A 6,000-nucleotide genomic window follows, 5' to 3' on the forward strand; every position below is an offset into this window, starting at 1 on the left:
CACCATCTTCAACTGCCTGAACGAGGGTATAGCCAGGTGGGGGTCGGCCTCTTCTCCCAGGTAACAAGTGACAGGAGAAGGGGACAGAGTCTCCAGCTGTGCCAGTGGAGGTTCACAGAGCATTTCTTCATAAAAGGGTTGTCAGGAATTGGACAGTGCTCTCTAGGGAGGTGGTGGAGTCACCATCCCTGGAAATGTTCAAGGAAGGACTGGACATGGCACTTAGTACTACGGTTTAGTTGACATGTTGGTGTTTGGTCAAAGGTTGGGCTTGATCTTGGAGATCTTTTCCAACCTAAGTGATTTAATGATTCTGTGATTCAAGAACCCTGTTATGTACTGTAAGTCCTCAGTAAGGTCTCCCCAGAGCTTTCTCTTCTCAGGCTGAACAATGCCATGTCCATGGCATGTTGGTAACACAGAGAGAAGAACAGGTATGGTGTGATAGCAAATGCCTTGCAAGGGGCGACTCAGTGAAAACAGGCTGGGTGTGTGGGATGAAGTGATGGAATGATAACCAAGGAAGAACAGCAGGCAAGTGGCAAGTCCAGACTTCTCTTTTATTTTTAGGAAATAATTAATCCATAATAATAATAATAATAATATAACAATAACAATAATAATAATAATATTTAAGTCAGTTATTCTGCTGGTAATTATATGAGAAATATATTTTTTTGTTTATTGTTTTCTTTTTGCACATGGCAATAATTTGAGTGTAGTTTGGTGGTGTGGTGTTGGGGTGGTGTGGTGTTCTATGATATGCCTACATGTTTCATATGTTTCAATGGTTTAACCCTGTTAACTCCTTTACCCCCATTCCCAGTTGGTACACCCCAAACCCTAGCCGCTCCCCCAATGCTCCCTACATGGTTACTCTCCTCCCCTTGTTCTAGTCGGTTCCCTATCAATCACCTAAACGCCTCCCGTTATTCCAGATGGTTTGGTGTCCATCACCTAGGCCCTCCCTGATTGTACTTATATGGTTCTTGTCAATCCCCAGAGACCTTGCCCCTTCTGATACCTCCTCCCTGGAAATCCCTGAAACCTCGAAGCCCCATTGGGGCATGTGATCCCTTTCCCTCCGCCCCTTAAGACCATTGGGCTGTGTGTATGTCTGTCCCTGTCCATATCCCTCACCCAGAGATTCTTATTGGTCCCTGGTCCGGCCACTCCCTTTGTGCCACCCTCCTTTATAAGTTGTTGCACAGGCTTGGTCGGGGCTTGTTCTGCTTGGACTTCCTGCTCAAAATAAGTTTGGAACTGTATCCAGAGACAAGCCTCCTAACTGCCTTTTATCTTCTCCCTCGTTGGGGCTGCTGACAGCTGCAGCACCTGGAGCTTCAGCTCCCCTGGACAGAGCTGAACTCCAGAGGAGCAGCTTTAAATCTTCGTGCATTCGGCTGCTCCCCACTCCTGCCGCACACTGCAGGTGCTGGCCAGGCTGCAAAGAGTGGTCACTGCAGCAGTGTAGTAAAGTAGCTATGTGTAAACCTGAGCAGAGCTTAACTGGGCCACTGCATTTAAGCCATTTTGAATTGAGATCTTATGGCTCATTTAAATTGCAACCTAATACTTTCTCAGAAGGGCCAAGTCCAGGCTCATTAGCTCTGCTCCACCACTTTGTTCCTTCCCTGGCAGCATTTCCAGGCTGCTGGGACTTGTGCACATTCCAGGGAGTATAGGGTAGGAAGCAGGTGTCAGGAAGGCATGGTGAAATCGTGGGCTAATGCTGGGCTCCTTGTAGACATGGATGTTGAGGTTTGAACCTTTTCTATCCCAGAAATGTAGAGAGCCTTTTTTAGTCAGCACATGGCTGATTCTAAATTTGAGGGGGTTGGAGAAGGGGGCAGGTTCATTTGAGCTCGTACATCTGTCCATGTATTAGCATGATAAAGAAGATACAAAATCTGGGTCTGCTATCAACCCTACACAGAACAACTTTAAGGGACTGAGTTCTTTGACTTTGTGTTAGGGAGTGTGTGTCTTCAGAGCAATGGTGAGAACACATCATTTAAACTGCGAGTGTTTAAAAAAGTAACTCTGACCAAGAAGCTATTCCCAGAAAGACTTGGCAAAACTTTCTGCAAACTTCTGTGAGTACATGGTTAAACTCAATCACCTAGCAGATGTTGATATACTAGTAACTATTTCTAGATGCATGTACCCATCCTGATTGTATTTCTAAAAGGAATTCTTCAGGAACTACTTCAGACATGATAGTGATTCACACATTTACTGGGTGCAGTGAATTGGCTTAGCCACCTAAACACAAAAACTCCGTCATCATTGTGAGAAAACTAGTTCCCGTAAGTGGGTAAGGAGAAAACAATGAAATTCAGCCCTTTGGAGGCTGGTCAGCTTACAAATGAGGAGGTTTGCCAAGGTTTGTCTTCTCAAACACTGTTGTGTAATTTGGGAGAAAACAGCTTTATGAACCTGTGAAGTGTCATCAGAACATGGTAATAGAAATAGGTTAATGCTGTCCATAGAAGCGCCTGTATTTACTTGCTATACACATGTGAGATTGGATCTGTGTTTAGATCATTGCTGTTGATTATATGTCATGAAAAATTGCTAAATAGGCAAAAGATATATGAGTCAAACCCCAAAATATTATTACCTGACCTTTAGATTTGTGTTTATAAGGCTCAATAGAAATTTTATTGTGGAAAATTCTGGAATAGAACATGCCTGGGTTAAATGAAACGGTGATTTCTCTATAGAAGAGATCAGTGGATTTGTGACATGAAGTAGTTTTATTCAGTGCTTTTGCAATGAATGTCCTCAGTTAATTTTTCACTTCCCTTATAGTAGAAAAACAAAAATACGATAGTTGACTATTTTTCTTTTTTTTTTCCCATGAAAACACTTAATTTTTAAAACCAGCAATACTTTTGTCTTTATCAAATTGGGATATAAAGCTTCAGAAATTTCAGATCCTTTATGGCCCATTTGATTTAAATATATTCTTTGGAATTCTTTTTCTTTCATTCCACAGCCATGATTCAGAATGTACACAGATGTTCCCAGATAACTTCCCAAATTTAACAATTTTGTAATATGTCAGAACTTCAATATCAGCTTTATGGTTGGGATCACTGATGTTGGGCAGTTGCATGTTTGCCTTTCTGAAGAAAGAGTACCACATGTGCTGTATCTGAACAGCCAAGAACTCTCATCCCATCTTGCTTTTCAATATGCAAGAGACCTTGACTGTTCATGTCTTCTGCAGCACATGGGAGGGACAAGCATCTCTTGACCTCTATAAAAACCACATTTATGTCCCTGGCTATGAAAACAGATTTTATTTATTGTTATTTTTTGCTGCCTTTAGGGTGTTTAGATAGATGGCAGATTCATCTATCACACATAAACACACTAGCATCAACAGCTATGAAGGTAAGTGATTTGAACAAACCTGAGCTTTTGAAATATCCTCACCTCATAAGTCAACCCACAGGTGTAACCTTGGCTTATCAGATGGAATGAGCTTTGCCATCACTTTAAAAACCTGACAGCTCTATTTTTGGGAGAATCACTGCCTTCCAGTGGCATCCAGCCAGCCATCTATCCCAGGAACACAGGGATGTCCTGCTTTGCCTGATCCTCTCTTCTTCTTTGTGTGGCTCACCACAAAATGAAGGTCCTAGTCAGTGTCTCATAGATTTGCACAGATATTACAGGTTCTGTCTGGGGCTCCTGGATGTTTCCTGATTTTTCCATGGTTTCCACGGAAAAAAGCCTTTTTCTCTTTGCCTTCACTGTGACTTTTACCTATGTCAGTGAGAGTATTCTGGCACAGCAAAGTAGTACCTGAGTACATGCAGCTTGCTTTTTCTGGGTGCACATAACTTTGGGCATAACACTGTGTTTGTAGGGTTTACTAGGTTCTATATGCTGAGGCCTCACCCTCAGAGGCAGAAGGAGTTTGACGGAAGAGCAAAGTGAGGAATATGCATGTCCTTTGTGGTGAGTCCAGACCCCATATGGCAAAGGGCAAAATCTTTATCAGGGCCTGGTTTTCAGAACTTAGTGCTCAGTGTGTCCTGAAGGCAGCTGTTTCTTCAGTGCCTCCAAATGGGCAAGAAAAAAAATAAGGACAAGCTACTTTCATAATTTTACCCTGTCATGGTTCAGCACATCTGATCAGGGATTTGACTGTTTCACAATCTCCAGTGTTATGGCTTATGAGTTAGTGGTTTCATCTCCATGGGCACTGTACAATTGCTTGTAAAGTGATGACAGAAGTGGATTTGTTTTTATGGCTTCCATTTCTACATCTGGACCATGGACCAACTGACAACACTGAAAATCCAGGTGGCTTTACAGCATTCACATGTGACCAGCAGACTGGGTTACAGGCAGAATCAGGTTTGGCCTCACGGACAGCCATAGTTTCTTAAGAATGGGCACTGCTTCTCACCTAGACCACACATTCAGCTTTACAGGTTGATATTTATTCTATTTTGGCAATGGTTTTGAGCAACCATTCTGGAACAAGAACTTGTTTTTTGTTACACAAATAAAGAAGGCAATTCTGATTTTATTGCACCCCAAAAATTTGTAGTTGAAAAAGTAGTTGAGGTGACAGACAGAAACCAGATAGCTGTGGGTGTATAAGAAAGCAAAGAAGTAATGTAGATAGGTATCATAATAACCTAATCATTAAAGGGGGGTTGTATAAAAATAATGGAAAAGGGTGTATGTGTGTGAAGAAGATTAATGAGCTGATTTTGACATGTATTTATAGAAGCTTCTTCTATGTATGTGCAACAGTGATGGAGAAAACACAAAGGACTTCTGAAAGCATTGAACAGACACACAAAAGTGCCAGATAGGGGCTGATATTTATGGTCCCCGAGTAGAAATAAAGAGAGAGCTGACCTTATGTTATCAAAGAGGACGTAGATAGGGGGTTAACTAACCAAGAAAGGACTTGAACACAAAGCAGAAAGGCAATTCATTTGGGAAAAAAAAAAAAAAAAAAAGAGGATGAGAGAGATGCAAGACAGGAAAGACACAGTCGAGGCAACTGACCATCACAACAGCGTTCAGAGTAGACATGAACAAAGCAAAGGTGCTTCTGTTTAGGTCAGAGAAAAGTTTCTGCAGTACTGTGAAGGCAATCAGTATCAGCTATTAGCTTGCAACAGTTATATATTTATGGATGGCTAGGAAAAGCATATGCAGAAATAAAACACAAGGCTTCCAGATATCTGGGAAATGAGAGAGACATGGAGAGAGGTCTGAATCAAGGAAGACACAGCTTATGGACCTGACGACAAGCAGGACTGCAGTCTTGTCCTGAAGCGTCAGTGTAGAGTGAAAAGATATTAAAGGCTGTCCCTCGGACACATGCTGTTTAAACTGGCAGGCAGGTATCCATGAAAAGTGTCAGAGAGATCAGGATTTCAACCTCCCCTGGAGGGAATGGGTAAGGAGAAGAGAGGTAACTCTGTGAACTGTCTGTTCTTGAGAGCGTTTCTGAGATAAGCAGAGGGTAGAGAATGGTGGCAGGGACAGAAATCGTGCAGAAAGTTGAAAAGAGATGAAGAGGATGCTCTGAATAACATGTTACAGGCGTGATGGTGAGATACCTTCCACATTTGGTGCCCCACACTGGGCGCCAAATGTGGAAGGTATCTTTTCAGCTTTATACCGGCTAGCGCTTGTATTTCAATGCCTTAGAAAGCCTCGAGCAGCCCAGAGAGGTAGCATGGGCAATCTGGCACTTCAGTAGCTCTAAAATCGGTACCTGAATCAGCTGCAGAGCAAATACCATCAGCAGAAGCAAAGAGGGAGAAATAGAGCTCCCTGCTCGCTCAATTCCCTGCAGTTAGAAGCCTTCAAATGAGACAGACGATCAGAGATGTTTACAGGAAAGCAGCTGAGCTGAGAGAGAGCGTTTGCCTCCCCTCGACCATCTTTTATTAGGAGAAGGGGAAAGGGGAGGACTGGGGGCGGACCCGGGGTGACCGGACAGTGAGACACTGCTAA

Source organism: Corvus moneduloides, chromosome Z (genome assembly GCF_009650955.1).
Source record: "Corvus moneduloides isolate bCorMon1 chromosome Z, bCorMon1.pri, whole genome shotgun sequence".
NCBI lineage: Eukaryota > Metazoa > Chordata > Aves > Passeriformes > Corvidae > Corvus > Corvus moneduloides.